Below are 16,051 nucleotides of genomic sequence, written 5' to 3' on the forward strand. Positions count from 1 at the left end.
ATGCACCTATTTACAGAAAGGGTAATAGTATATATGCTCTTTCAGTTAGGCTATTAGGAAAGATTCATAATTTGACAGAAGAAATGAAGACCTTGGAATCCATTTCACTTAGTAGGTTAACTAAGATCATCAGAGTCCTCAAAGTTGTCCAAGATGCACTTCTCCTTGAGTGTATTCAGACAAATGGTCCTATTGCTGCTAATCATTAGTAGGCAGATGGTAGGTGATCAAGATTTCATTTTCTTTGGAGGTGAAAAGATGACCATCTGTTTCTAACATTGTACCTAAGGGAGCCTGCAATTGGGGTTGAGTAGATTACCAGATATAATAAACCTTTCCTTAATTCATTTACATATTATATTTAGTATTGTATTACTTGAATTCTGCTAGCATTTCAAAAGACTGAACTTATTTATCAGGTGGATCTTTTCTTAAGAGTCGCCATTTGGGCATGTCTGAAAAAAATATATATTTTTTTGATTTTTTCATACTAAGCTTATAGGATTCTTCCTTTCTACAGATGAGGTAGCATAGACATAATGAGAGGATTGCTGAGTTGTTCTGTTAGAAGACCACTGGATATTTGAAGACTAATTTTGAAACCTTTCCTTAATTCCAGAGAAACTTTATCTTGATTGATATGAAGTCCTGTCTGACAATGAAATTAGTACATCTCATTTAAATACATAAAGTACAAATTCTGTGACTAAATTGGTGTGGTAGAACTTGGTTCGTGCGAGTTTGGGAAAAGAAAAATTATTTTTTAATTGACTTAAAAAAAAAAAAAAAAAACAAACAACGGAGATTATGTGGTTAAGACCTTCTATGTGCTAATTATAACTTTTAAACCAACGATCCACTGTCAACCATATCTCACTAGTGTGAAGAAATCTGTGATATTTTGCCAATTCCATGACCTTCAGCACCTGTGCAGAGGAAATGAGCTTTCCCATGATAACTAGGCAGGTAAGTGTAAACTATTATATATTCTGTTGAGCTGCAACCTTTTAGATAATCAGTGTGCATATGCAAATTACTCACAACTTTGGCATCTCTTGAGTGGTAGGAGTGTCACTGGGGGGAGCTGTGGTAGGGTGGGGGGTTGGAGTTAGGACAGCAATAGTGGTGCATTGGGGAGAATTAAAAGACAACATAAATGTGTAATTAATTTCATTAATTCACGTGTTCTCTGAACAACAAAGTGAAGCTACTAGCAAATAATTTCTGAACACTATAAAATGGGATGCAATGTCAATAACTTTTTATTTAATTGAAAATATTATTAATTAAAAGATAAATCCATTTCCTTCTCCATTCTTGCAGCATGTGGACAACTAAATTCTTGCTGTCATAAGAATTTTTCTGATGTTTTTTATTACTTCTAATCCAAATTTTTAGACACCCTCTGTTTATGCAAACAATAAGAAAGAAAAAAGTTATTTTAAAAATATATATTTGAAATATTTCAATATATTTCAAATATACATTGAAATATATTTTAAATGTGCCTATATACTCATAACTTTCTGCTTTTCATATTCTTATTCATAACCATTTCTGCTTTTCAGGCTATTACTTTGTGGGCCATAATAATAGGGAACTTTCTACATAGCTTAAAAAAAATGCACAATGCAAGCTACAGAGTCAGGGAAGTCTACAAATTACTGTAAAAAGAAAACATTAAGTAAAGAGTAATAGCTGGTATAATTTAGAAACCTGAAAATTAAACCACATTTCTGTAGCTAGCCACTGACCTGAATTTATAATGTCCTTACAGATGTTTAGGACTCTCCAGTAAATAACAGTTGAATGTTTGCCTTGGTGGTGAAACCAGTGTTGCTATACCAAAGCTCGGTAGAGGCATGCTATTTAGAAAAATTAAGGGCATGAAAATGGGCCCTGGTACTTACTGTAGAATATCTGAAATCTACATTATCATCTTAAAAAAAAAAAAAAAAAAAAAAGCCAATTTGTGGATCAAATACATGTTTGTGGCCAAAAAAAAAAAAAAAGTTTTTACTTCATTTTGATCAACGTTCCTTTGAACGTTGAATTGTAATCACTGGGTCAGAGCAAAACAAACAGGTAATGTAAGTCAGGTTTGCTTAGTCAGTCTGTCTGAAGTGAAGAAAGTGGCTGTGACCACTAATTTTTGCATTTGTGATTTTCTCGTTTTTGATGTTTGCACTGGGCTCTACTGCTGATAGTTGCCTCAGGCAATGCCTGTGGAGATGGTACTGCAGTGAGATGGAGCAAACATCTGCCAGACTAGTTTTGCCTTTCTTCTGTGTACCATGATTCTTTTGGCATGTGACACATGTAAAACAACTAAGTACATTTTTACATTATATACAGCAATTAAAACTTAAACACACTGTGCTTTTAGTAAGGAAAATTTAACGTTCATTAATCTCTGTGCTGCAGTTAGGTGCAGATTGCAAAAAGAGAGCTTCAAATGGCTCACAATCTATATCTGAGTAGATAATTTACAAGATAATTTTACAAGATAAAAGTTTTCCTGAGCTGTCACCCCTCTGAAGTTGAAGGCAGGTGTCTTTAACAGGTGTATCCTCAGGGTCAGCCTCTGGTTACTGATAGCCAATATAAAAGACTGTTGAGTTACCACTACTCCTGGTTTTCAGCCTATTATACTAATTGTGCTATTTTTTATATTACCATGCAAAAGTAAAAACTTTGTATTTCCATTTTTGAACTTTATATATTTTCTTACATAAGTTTACTAATAGGCCAGCTAATTTTGAAAGGAAAGCTGAGTTTCAAGTGAATTATTATGATCAATTACAATGCCCCAAGGCTTTAACATGCAATAAGATGCAGTATAAAGTACGAGCAATGCTCTCGTATTCTGGAACTTCAAAAATTTAGTAATGGATTAGAGTGAACATAATGTATGAATTACATGGTTTATATTAGGAATGTTGTCCTCATGATTGAGTATTGCAAACCTGGACCACTTCTGAGCAGGAAAATCACATTGTTTGAATCTGATATATATTAATTTATATTTTTATAAATATAAAATCACTAAACTCCATCTTCACCAAGCTATGATGAAGCTCAAAACATTCTGTCCTATTTTTTGTAAATTTATTTTCTGATTTTTTCCTAGGAATTCAAAAGAAATCTAAAGAAAGCATATTGAAGAATTGAAGTAACCTGGCTTGGTGAATGAAGTAAGTACTCAAAAGACTGACAGAAAGCCAGCAGCTACCTATAAATGAAATCATCTCTAGGTGTCACTCTGGGAAGTTGTTCTAAGCTTATTGTGAGAGGAATTGCTAATAAAAAAATAAAATAAAATAAAAATAAAACTTCCAAGGACATTGTTACTGCTTACTAGAACAGTATCTAAATGAACTGGAAATCACATAAGGAAAAAAAAATTTTTTTTTTTTTAGTAGCATAAAATATGTGGTTCATGTACTACATTCCTTAAAAAAAAAAAAAAAAAAAAAAAAAAGGAAAAGGAGGGGGTGGGGAGGAAGAGGAGCTGGTGGAGTGGATGGGGAGTGGAGAACTGTTGTCAATTTGCAGAGATAAATCTTTGCATCATTCTGATTGTAGTGGGAAATCTTGAAGTACATTTATTAGGCCAAAATTGTCTACTCCTTAAGGTAAATGGTACTTCATTTCAATCAATACAATTAATTTCAGGCAGACTTCTGTTTTTTCAAATAAAACAATTTTCAATTTCTTCGAGTCTACCACTAGTGATAACCAGCATTTGCATGTACTTCTCACATTTTAGTGTCTGAGATCACATAGGAGCTTCAGCTGAGAATCTATTCTTTCTTTATTTTTCCATTTCCTGTATGAATATGGAAAATACTTAGTTTAAAACTCTCTCTCTATATATATATATAACTCTGTTGTGATATAATTATATTTTAGATTGTACAGCACGAAGGGTATTGAGCTGTCTATCATATTCTGTGCATTGGACATATATTTGAATGTCACTTTAAATGAGGAATGGATTCAAGCTGGGCTAAAGCTACCTGTGAAGCTTCTAAGGGTGTAAATATTATATACTAGAAGCATTTACAACTTTCCTTAATAAAATGTGTGCCCATCATGACTGTGTGGGCTAGAATTAAGAGATAATGCTCTCTACATGAATTACTCAAATGGGAGACGTAACACAATTTAGAATTATCCTAAAACTGAAGCACTCTGGGATTAATACCCTAGGCATAGTTAATATGATCATAAATTAAAATATTTTTGCTCTTCAGATACAGCAAGTCAGGCAACAGTGTTAGTGGAAATGTGTATTCAAGAGGTGCAATAACCCTTATCCTTCTGCACACCTAGAATCTAGAAAGACCAAATGAAATGAATGGATATCACTTAAAATTTATTGGTGGTTTGATAACTATATAGGGAAGAGAGGTGGTAGAAGAAAAAGTAAATATGTTTTTTTATTGCACTTGTCTGCTAGCACCTCAAAAATACAACACAATGGATTTTGCAACAGAATGCAATCAACAGAGAAAATAAAACCCAGTGAAATGTTTACAATATGATTTTTAAAAAGCAGTGATGGACTTTTCAGTCCATGTAATGTGGTTTCCCCATAATAGTAATAACTGAAATCTGCTTCCTCAGGCTACTCTAGCCAGTAATTGTCATTTTTTTCCCTTCATTCATTTTATTCGTGACACAGACACTGATCGGGTATCCAAATAGGTGCATCTGAAACAAGCTATTTTACATAACACCTCAATATAAAGAGCTTAAACATACCTTTGTAAAGATTCCAAAAATGTAATAGTTTGATATTTTTAGGTCTTTTTGCAGCCACTCTTTCTTAGCGTCTTTTAAAGAGTTCTCTGTAACCTTACTCATACTTTTGCCTTGAAAAACACACAACTGTAAAGGAAATAAAATCTTCTCATGCCTGTATCTTACAAAATTGAGAGACAAGCTTAATTAGATGTACTGGAAGTATTTAATGTAAAATGTTAGGATTTAAGATGGAAGGTATTTTGGTGCCACAGTCCCAAAGGTTAGAAGGAGGAGGAACATTCACTTGGGTGTCAGCATCTCCTAAATGAGCATGTTTTCACCCAAGCTACGGTTCGTGCCCACCCTGCGGTTGGTGCCTGGTGAGCACCCAGTTCAGTGGTGCTGCCCAGGGCAGAGCCAGGACCCTCCCCAAGGGGTGGCTGCTTCCAGCTCGACTCCTCCTACTCCATCACAGCTTAAAGCCAAAAATATCATTACAAAAATAATTTTTTAGGGGAGGTAGATAACATTGCATTTGTTCTTTCTGTTATGCTTCCTGTTTGTTTGGTTGGTTTAGTTTTTTTTTTTTTTTTAATATATATATATATTATTTATTTTTATTTTTTTAATTTTGGTTGTTGTCATCTTGCTCCTTCTGCATTGCTTTATTTAGTGTGTACACCACAGCATGTGTTATCAAGCCAGGCATGGCTGCACCAGGCACTGGTACATGAGTATCAGTTGCTGTCGCAAACTTCAAACATCTGTTCCTGATCCTTCTAGGGATGGTATATCCCACGTGTATACTGCCCTATTTTATTTTTCTTTTTTACCTTCTGAACTCTGGTGTAAGCTCTTTTCTTGTATGATTTCAAAGCCTGCTAGTATTTCAAATATATTATCTAGACCTATTTTGATTTGCTTGCAAGCAGCAATGTTTTATCTGTAAGTATTTCTGAGGAATGGGTTGGTATATTTGTTACAGAATCCATGTGTGCACTTGATGTGTACTTCCATGGGCCAAGGGAACATCAGTCCAATCGATGTGAAATCTCACTTCCACTGGTAGTATTTTGATGAAATGACATATCAGGTATAATCAGTAGTTTCTTCTTACTAGAAAATTTTCCAAGTCAAGTGTGAGATTTCATTGTGTATATCTAATTCCAGCTGTGGCAGAAATTGTGCTGGATATGTTGAGTGCTTTCCTTACTAATTCACATTAAAATTGTGTCAACAGAAATGATACTCTTAATAGGTCCTTTGTCACGTTGTCTTTTCTCTAACTCTAGTCTGAAACCCAAGATGATTAAATCAGAAAGTGGCAAAAGCAAACTCTATCTGCCACACACATCCATGCAAGTCTGTTAGGTTACCTAAGCACAGAAGTGACTCTTAAATGTTTTAAGCATGGGCGTGTATTCATCATGATATTGTTATCTCTTCTTGCTCACCGTATTATTGTTGCCAGTCACAGCTAGGATGAGAGCAGCAGACAACATCTGCATTGAGCTTGGAGAACAGGCTTTATGTGATGACTTGGATCTCTAGGAACCAATGTTTCAGGGTAATCCAATAGTGAATTTGCCAGTGCAGCTGGGTATTTGAGGATGAGGTGCACACAGTTTCTAGTCTTTTTTCTAGTCTTTGACTTTGGAGTCTTTTTCTGTTCTCTCCTCTGTCTCATGTGGCACTGGAACTGCTGTGGTCTGGGGCTCTCCCCAGATACCTGTGTGATCTTCCAGGGCAAATCTTATGTGAAAAAAGATAATAAATCAATCTTTCAGGTGTTGTACTTCACTAGGAAAAAAAAAAAAAAAGGAAGAAAAGAAAGAAACCATTCTACTTAAAAGTTCTTTTTCTATCTCTTTCTTACAGGTGTATACATAACCCATGCTCTGTCTTGATACTTGAAAGGTGTCATGTACTCCAGTTCTCAGACTGATACACTGCAGGTATGTCCCAGTGATAAGAAGAAGATTCATTCTGTATCAAGTAAAAACTAGGTATCCAGGTGTGGAATTTTATCTCTGTATGTCTTTCGTTACTTCTTGAAAATTACGATCAAGCTCTAGAAAAACTTTAATTCTATTTTCTTTTTCCTGAAGTTGTTTTAAAAGTATTATTTTAGAAGTATTATTCTTGATAAATAAAATACTAACCATCTCATCCTCTTGGTTGAAATATTTATAGATAATCTTACTTTTAGTGAACTGAAATGAAAATTTAATTATATTTGTGCAACCAAGGTAACTATATTGATTAATATAGCAAGCTGGAAAGTTAGTATTTTACTGTAATATACTCATGAAACATCTTTACGGTGATGCACTTAGCATGCTATGTATTTCATTAAATATTAAAATGAGAATATGAGGCTTGCTTAAATGACTACAGACCAGTCAGAAGCAGCAAACTGATGGTAATAACCCTGATACTTTCCAAATGTTTAAGAAGCAGATGTGAAACAATTTAGAAATTGTAATTCCCCTTGCTTCACGGACTTGGACGATGCTTTTCTTTTTTCTTTTTTTTTTTTTTTTCTTTTTTTCCTGGTATATTTGTAGATTGTAGAGTATTTGTCAGCAAATTAATTGCAATGATTGCTAAAGTGGAGTCTAAAACGGATCCAATGATTAAGATGCCTGCTTTGTGCAAGGCAGAGCTGGCTCAGCTGTTGGGTGGGTAAGTAACTGTGGGACTTCAGCCACTGTAAACATGTAAAACTCTAGAGTCTAAGGATTCACCTAATTGAGCTGGATCTTCAGATGATGGGCTGGTAGTAGCAAGAGACTTTTTATCTTCAGCCAAGACTGGGGGCAGTGGGGCACAGCCACACAGTGTAATTTGGAGATCTTCCTACCATGCACACCTGAAGTGCTGCTCAATTTGACCTGCATTTGTCTCCCCTTTCATATGGAGGAAAAAAAAAAAAAGAACAGAAGAATAAGGGGGGAACTGGAATATGCAGTGCAAGTGCTGTGTCATGAGAGCAGGTGGCATGCTAGGTGTGTCAAACTGTCAGCCTGGAGATGGAGGAGCCAGCTGTGACAAAGGGTGGAAGAAAGTGGCTCAGGGAAGTCTGCCTTGGTGCTTCAGTGACAGTGGGGTGTGCTGGACTTGTGTAGTGGGTATGCCCTCTGAAACTGAATGGTTGTGTAGATGCATTTTGTCCAGAAAGCCTTAATTCATTTGCTGTGTTTATTAGCTACAAATGATTTCCCTTTATGAGTACAAATATGGATGAATACATTATTGTTTACATCCAATAAGTTTTCTTTAGATATATTCGGGAATAGTATCTGATTCCGACAGAGCAGTTAATAACATGCCTGCCTAAGCACAGAGGTTATCCTCATTAACATCAGTGGCCCAGCTTATAAATAAGAAGTTAGGTTATTATGTACTTCTGAGAGGTGATTGCTGGCTTTGTGATGTTATTTAGCGAATGTCTAAGTCCTCTGATACACTAACTTAACTCATAGGAGATAATGTGCTGGAAGAATTACAGTAGATACCATAATTGCTAATGGGGCCAGCAACATTGCTGTTTTGCTGTAGTAGGTTGCATTGTATTTCATGCCAATAGTAAATAATTTCTCTGTTGTAAATGGAGAAATGTCCCTACTATACAACTGTCTGCATACACATAATTGTTTCTAATTTCTAGCTGGAAAAAAATGACAGTTAATTAGTACTTTAACTAAAGAAATAAGAGATAATCCATTTAAATTCAAAAGTCTTATTGGCATGCTAATTTAGCATTTACTATATATGGAAAAAAGTGGTTTCTCATCTTATGAAAGTTTTATGAGAATATACTGAGGAATTCAAACACAAGGAGGAAAATGAGGGTTTTCAGCCTCATTGAAAAGAGACTTCAGTATTTTGTTTTAGGATTTTGTATTTAGTTTTATAGCCTTTATGTACAGTTGGTTTGGTACAATGGAATGGGGGGGGTCGGAACCTCACAGGTTAGTAGGATACAAGTTTTCAAGCTAAATTTTACCGAGTAGTTATGAACTGTCAGCATCTCATAAACTTGTTATACAGTCCATTTTGAGGTATTAATTCTGGGGGGATGAAAGGAAGGAAAGAGGTCTCTTATGGGTCCTCTGTTCCGTGGGCTTCATCAACTAGGCTGAGAGGCTGGAGTTACAAGGAGCTGGGTCAAGCTTTGCTTACATGACTTTTGCACACAGGTTCATTTCCAAGGTTTTGACACCTCCAGCTGTGTGTGGTAGATATCCTTTTGTGAAGGATATCATATGCTCATCCCCCTTTTCATGAAATTACTGTCCATAACCTTTAAGTTCTAATATATAGATGTTAATTACTGAAAACCTATTTAAGCAGGAGTAATGGAGAATTCTGTAAGGTGGTAATTCTAAGAAAGCGGAACAGTTTTTGCTAAAGTGCTTTTTTTTCTCTGCATCTCCCAGCATAGAACTTATCCATCAGTATGTTTGAGTGTTGTATTCTAGACAGCAGGACAGGCCAAGCTGGCTCCATTTCAGCATTGAGTGTGCGGTCCTAATATAAATAAGAATCTCAACAGATCCAAACACCAACTTCAATTAATATTTGAAGGACCATTGTGAGGCTTAATGGGCTTAATAGTGTATTTTTCTGCCACAACTTTCTAGTCTTTTTCAGTCATGTAGAAGGGAGGGGGGGGGAGGAAGTTGTGTACGTGGGCAGGAGAAACAGCAGAAGCTGGTCAAGTTCTTCCATTGTTTATTGTAAACAGAATTTTACAGAATACGTTTGTACATCTTCGTTAACAAGACCTTTTCATCATCCTTTTGAATTTTGGATAATTAAGATGCACGCTCATCTTTTCTTGAACTTGAAGAGACATGGAGGACTGAAGCAACTAGTGAGTGACTATCATGGCAGGGCCATTACAAGTTTTTTTGCTGTTTTCTAACATCCCCGCACTGAATATTTTTTCCCTTTCTGGTCTTCCAATTTTGTCTGAAGCTACAAAGACAAAAAGCAATAACTGGGGCCAGAATGTCAGGAACAGTTGTAGAGAAAAAAATGGACAGAAATGGTAGGTGATCCTAATGTACCAGGCACGTCTCTAAGTTTGGGATGAACTACAAGTCTAAGACCACCACACAGGTGAATGAATTTGAGATAAAAACAGGCTTACCAAACATTGCATGCAAAATTGTTGGCTGAAGAGGAGACTGAAATTAGACTTTGAGTCCTAATTAATTCATTTGTAATCTCCGTAGATTATGGCCTTCTGTGATAGGCACTGTGTGTTGAGATGCTGTTCATGATGAGCTCCAGACATGAACAAGAGCTTGGATATACAGAAACACAAATTTGTAACAGTGAAAGATATTTTTAATACTGAGCAAATAGAGGGTATTCTCCTTCAGTTTTACTGGAAAATGTCAACCAAGACACTTCCAATTGCAGGGAAGATTTTAATACATATTACTAATAACAAAAATATATAATATATATTGAGTATATATATATACTCAACAAAAAACTCAATTCCTTCCTTCTCAGAAAAATAAATACATCTCTAATAAGTGTTAATTTTCATAGAATTTAACATATTTGAAAATATTTTCCTCTGGAAATAAGTTGTAAGGAGTTGACAGTTCTTTAAAATCATGGATAAACAAAAAAGCTATTACAGCTTTTAAATAACCTGATGTACTGTATAATTACATTAAAGCACTTGAGAGCACAAGTCATCGAAGAATTATTGCACCTAACTTATTTGAAAGCTTGTCCTAGGAGAAAAAAAAAAGAAAAAAAAAATAGGTAGGTAGTAGCAACTTCCATAAATTACAGACTAAATGGAACAATGTTGAAAACTACGATGTTTTCTAGTAACATGGCTGGGATCTTTTGCAAATAGCTTTTGGAGCAGGAAAACAAGAGTTACAAGTAAGACCTCTCACAAAAATACACATTTTTGCTAGATTCCAGTGCCTTCTATGCAGCACACTGTAGTACAGGATTCTCCAGAGTAAATAAATAATTTGATTGCAACTAGTAACATAAAACAATGTTAAGGGAGATGAGGGTTGGAGCCAGTAAATTTGCATATATTTCTTGAAATTGTCTTGTTGCTTTGTCCATAAGTATTTAATAGTGCAGAAATAATCTTAACACTAATTCAGCTCAAATATTAACACAGAACTTGAAGTTGAATGCCTTCCTGTGCAGGACAATAATCAGTGTAAAGATTTCCAAGATGGCTTTTGGAAAACTGCTTTTCTCAGCAGAGACAGACTCGTATGATTTTAGGTGGTTGTCAGATGTGCTTTGGAGAAGTGTAATCTCTTAAAATACCACCATTAATATTCCTAATATCTATTGTGTAACTTATGTCATTATTTTTTATGGTTATTATGGTTATTATGTTGAAGTAAATGTTCATGGGGAGAAGAAAAAAAAAAAAAAGATAAAGCGACTTTTCTGTTCTATAGAAGATAATCCAGAACTGTTGTTTTTGCCTGGAGAGAGGTCAGAAAGCTAGAAGTGCTGATATTCTCAGCAGAAACACAGTATTTGAACTAGGTGACTTAGGTAAATGACCTGGACTTGGTAACAGCCATATATTTCATGGGAGTGAATGATGATTGTAGGATTATGTTTCTAGTATCAATAACAATTTAACTTCTATTTTAATGGTGTGTTTGTCCTCAAATTGAATGTGTTGTGCTTAAAGACTGGAAAACAGGAAATATTTTGAATGTTTAACTTGGATGTACAGAGGATAGACTCAGCAGTTCATCCCTGAAAGATGCATGTGCTAAATCATTTCATTTTGCATTGCCATGGATGGTAGGTTTGCACACAGTTTTCTGAAGTGGGTAGTAACTTCCTAAAGTACTCTGAACTTACTGCAATAACCTGACCATACTCTACCATTAATTACATTCTTTGGTTTCCTTAAAACAGAGAGCAAGGAAAAGGAAAATTTAGCAAAAATTATTAAGCATCTTTTTTTTATACATACAAATATATTCTCTTACTGAATTTATTTGTTCTAGAGAAATAATTCTGAAATTAGGCACCTTGTTTATGGGTTCTATAGTGATTAACTTGCTACAAACAAACACACTGCTTGTGTTGCAACTCTGTACAGGCTTAACATGTAATGGTCAAAAAGTGATTGTATGAAGAAATAATTTACTTGTTGAGAAGCTGGTGTTCATTCTTTCCCTTCCCCTGACCATTTAGAACATAATTGCTATAGTATGCACTGAGCACAGCCGTGTCCATATTTCTCAGCTTTCTTTTATCTCCAGCACTACAGTTCCTTCTTCTCTACCTAGAACAAATAAAAAATGAAAGTATTCACAATAACTTAGCAAAACTCTCTCCTTGGAGTATTTTTGATGTAATATTAATTGAATATAAAAATAGAGATAATATGCAGTTATATTGACATAATAATGGTGCTCTGGGTCTGCTCAAGAGGTGATTTCCTACAACCTAATTAAGAAGTCATTGTAAACACAGTGAAGTCTGAAAGGACCTCATGAGAAGATTTCAGTGGGTTGCTGATGAGTCTCTCATAGGTTCAAAATTATATTTTTTTAAATCTAAAAGTCTCTTTAACTGTCCATATAAAAACGTTATGATTACTTTCAACTGAATAAAAAGGTTTCTCATTTTTTAATAATCTTTCAAGTATAAAAGAAAAAAAATAGTGGTACCAAAACTGTATGCAACCTCAAATTTCTGAAAATTTATGATCTATACTTCCGTTCAAGCTGAATTAACTCTGTTATTCAGGTTAATCATGTCAGTATTATTCTTTTTGTAAACTCTTCCCATAGAATATTTCTTTCTACCTGTCTTTCCCTATGCCTGTAGGGAAATGACATTTTGGTACCATGTGAAGTCTATTGAGACCAATGGAAATGCTCGCGTTAATTTAAATATAATTTTTATCAGGATCAAAAGTTAATTATACATTAACTTCATTGTTTGGTTTACATTTGTCTTTTCACTGTTTCTTGGAACACTTACTAATTCAGTACATGGATTAATTTCCACTGATTTTGTTAGTGCTGTTGTGTGAAATTGCAAGATTGGAGTAGTACACTAAATAGAAGTTTTTGTGGACATTCCTAGTTTCAGAATTTAAATTATTCTAATACTACTTTTAAATATCCCTGAATGTATCAGAATGAGTAAGCTTTCCATTATTTTTTTTTTTATAATTCTATTGAAAAGAAAGAACAAGATGTACATGGAAAGGTTTGCAGTTGAAACATGAAGAAGCTGTTTTGTCCCTTTTCATGTTTCTCTAGATGTCTGGTTCTCTAAATATTTGGCCACTTGTGGACAATTGAATGAGATTCAGAGAAAGATTTCATTGCCTGCAGCTTTTAGTCAATATATTTGCTATTCTTTATTCCTGCAAACCTCCAAAACTTTACTTAGCTTTTGCTTTGGACAGAATAGTTGCTGGAGTCATTCTTTCAATTGAATTTTTCTTTTTTTCCATGTCATCTAAGTCCTGTGTGTTCAACATTTCTACGTATTCCCATAGCAACTGCTATAACAAATACATTCTGTATTGCTGCCATTATCATTGTTTTAGATAATGACTTCTTCACTGTCTAATGCATTAAATAATTTTTTCTGTCTGCTTATATCTCAAAACTGATTTCATAAAGCAGAGCAAGCTCACCAATCTTTGACTTCTCAATTTTGTATTTTATTTTTTTTTGAGGGTGTTAATCTGCCAGTGTCATCTCTTATCCGTGTAATGCCTCTGTAGTGAGTCTGACCCTTAGCAACAATTGTCTAATTTTGCTCTTAACACTTAAATAAACAAACAAAACAATACAAAATAACCCCCCCAGTTTTTATTCTCCTTAGGTCCATTGGCTGTTACTAACTTTTCATTATCCCTATTTTTTTATATTGAAAAATTGGAATATATATTCTTGTCAATCACTTACCTTGTGTACCAAATGCAGACTTGCCATTTACATATTTACATATTCTTGGAATAATTTAATCTGAAATTGCATTGTTTGTTTTCTTTTCACCCACCTTAATTAAAGTGTCTGTGTGATTTGTTTCTGGATGTTGGTGGTGAAATTTTTCATAGTTGCCACAATTTTCCTTTCCTTGTCACAGTCTTGTGCTTAGTTCTATTAACTTATTGTGTGTTTGTTTGTCTTTTTTGTTGTGTTGTTTGTTTGTTTTTTGGTACCCCAGTCCTTGCATTTCTTGAGTTCTCTAGGATAGTCAGTTCTGGTTATAAGTCTTTTCTGTTCAATTTACAGATGAGGACACCACTGGTAAAGAACAATTATGTTTTTTTTCAGGCTTTCCTTTTCTATTTTAAATGTGCTCTGTGTGGTAGGCTTATCTGAGGTAATGTATTTCTCATGCTTGTTCCAAAAAAAAGTAATAAAAATGTTTATATTATATTCCACCTTTAAACTACTCCTACCTATTCATTATTTTGGTTCAAAAGATATCAGTATGTTTTCCCACATCTTAGAGGTTTTTCTTTAATTGTACAGTTGTACCTCTACTCCGATTACCCTATTCGAATACTTATTAACAAATGCGTGGTTTCATGTACTGGTGGTTCTTAGCATTTTATGGCAGATTGTGGTTCTTCCCGACTTGATCATTTATAGACATATTTCCAATTTGAACATGTAATAGAAAAATAAATAGGAAATAACTCCTTCATCCACCAAAATTCACTACTGCTTATTATTCCTTTGAGTGCCTTTAAATTGCTTTGTTCAATTTCCTTTGAAAATGAAATCTCCTTAATAAAATTACTGTGTATAAAAAAAGACATGAAAGTGCACATTGCTTTTGGGCAAATGTAATGGTTAAGCTTTGCAGAGAATATAAAGGTGATTTTGGTTTTCAAATGATGAGAGTTTAAGAAAACTGCTGTGATTTATTTTCTATAAGGTCTGTTTCAAGAAAGAACTTGTATTTTGCAGTATAAAGATGTGCTTGATGCACATATTTTTAGACCAAATGAGACTTCTTCATTGAATAGCATCATTTTAAACTTTATTTTGAGACTAATTGTATATAAAGACAACTATTTCACTTCAATACTGCACACTTGCATTGTGTTAAGGAAGCTGTAAATGATCAAAATGAGTTACTAATGCATGCGCACATGGTCAGAACCCTTCAGACTTAACCATATCTATCATATATAAAACATAGTTTCCAAAGTTTGCAGGTATTTACCATCTTTGACTTTTAGGCCTGTAGGACATTATTGACACTTGTGTTAGATCTCTGCATGGTCTTTTCTGTTTTGATTCTTGCCACTAACATGTAGAGAAATTCCACATGGTGCAATCAAACAAGAAAATGTTGCAGCAGGTCAAGGGTCGAGTTGTACCTGCAAATTTTGGCACACCAGTTCTCTACTCAAGGTTGGAAATATCGGTATAGGTGTCATGGAGATGGCAGAGGAGCTGTACAAAGTCAATAAAAGCATGTCTGACATGCAGCTTTGCTGAAGGCATGGAGGGGTGTTATCTGGCTGCTCTTATTCAAAGAAATTGCACTCTGGGAAAACACTGAGATTGAAGTGATTAAACTGAATACCAAAATTGGGGGGATGTGGAGTGTTAGATAATATAAAAGTGAAAAGAAGCTATAACAGCTTGTAAAAGATATACATGGAATAGCAACCTATCATTTTTGAAGCAAAGTTCCAGATTGTACCAAATGTGTACAAAGTACACAACTTTACTTTAACCCTGAAACTATCAAGGAATAAATTCAGATAATTGTGGACTACCCTCAGATAACAGAACATGAGGAAATAACTTGAAACCTGAATGAACTACCTGAGTTTTTCATCAATTTTTTAATTTAAATATATTTACGATTTGAGTATAGCTCATGGGAAAAGAAGCACCCTTATTCTTTATTTAATTGAGCATACTATTGTGCTGTAAAATGAGTAACAGCAAGAGTATTTGCGATACACCTTGCAGACCTGAAAAGTATCTTAACTTTACTTGAATGAAGTTTTGCCAAAAATTATGTTCGTGTTCTTGTTTGTCATGACTAATTTGACATGATACAGGTTCAAATATTTGAAAATGATCGTGCCTAACATGTTTAACAGCTTGTTGAGCTGAAAACCAGGCTACTGATTATTAATTTGGTTTAATTCTAAGAGTTTTATATCCTGTTATGATTGTGCCTGGACATCTTGCGTTTTCTCTTCAAGTATGTAGTTCAGGTTTCATTACTTCGGGAGTTATTTAGTAGCATTTTCTACTACTTCATAGCATAATAAGCACCA

The 16,051-nt window shown here is 34.5% G+C and overlaps 1 protein-coding gene across 15 annotated transcripts in view; it reads left to right on the forward strand.

Moving 5' to 3' along the window:
- Positions 1-16,051, forward strand: part of LOC311438506 (uncharacterized protein) — a 369,670-nt gene that overhangs the window by 152,135 nt on the left and 201,484 nt on the right. For 4 of the 15 annotated variants that reach the window (XR_014694144.1, XR_014694145.1, XR_014694146.1 and 1 more), the window contains 3 exons: positions 881-966; positions 3,131-3,194; positions 6,628-6,704. The exons of the other annotated variants lie outside the window; for them this stretch is intronic. The gene's annotated coding sequence lies outside the window, so the exon portion shown is untranslated. The remainder of the gene's footprint in view (positions 1-880; positions 967-3,130; positions 3,195-6,627; positions 6,705-16,051) is intronic. 15 annotated transcript variants of the gene reach the window in all.

The sequence above is a fragment of the Aythya ferina genome (assembly GCF_964211825.1).
Source record: "Aythya ferina genome assembly, chromosome: 6".
Taxonomy (NCBI): Eukaryota; Metazoa; Chordata; class Aves; order Anseriformes; family Anatidae; genus Aythya; species Aythya ferina.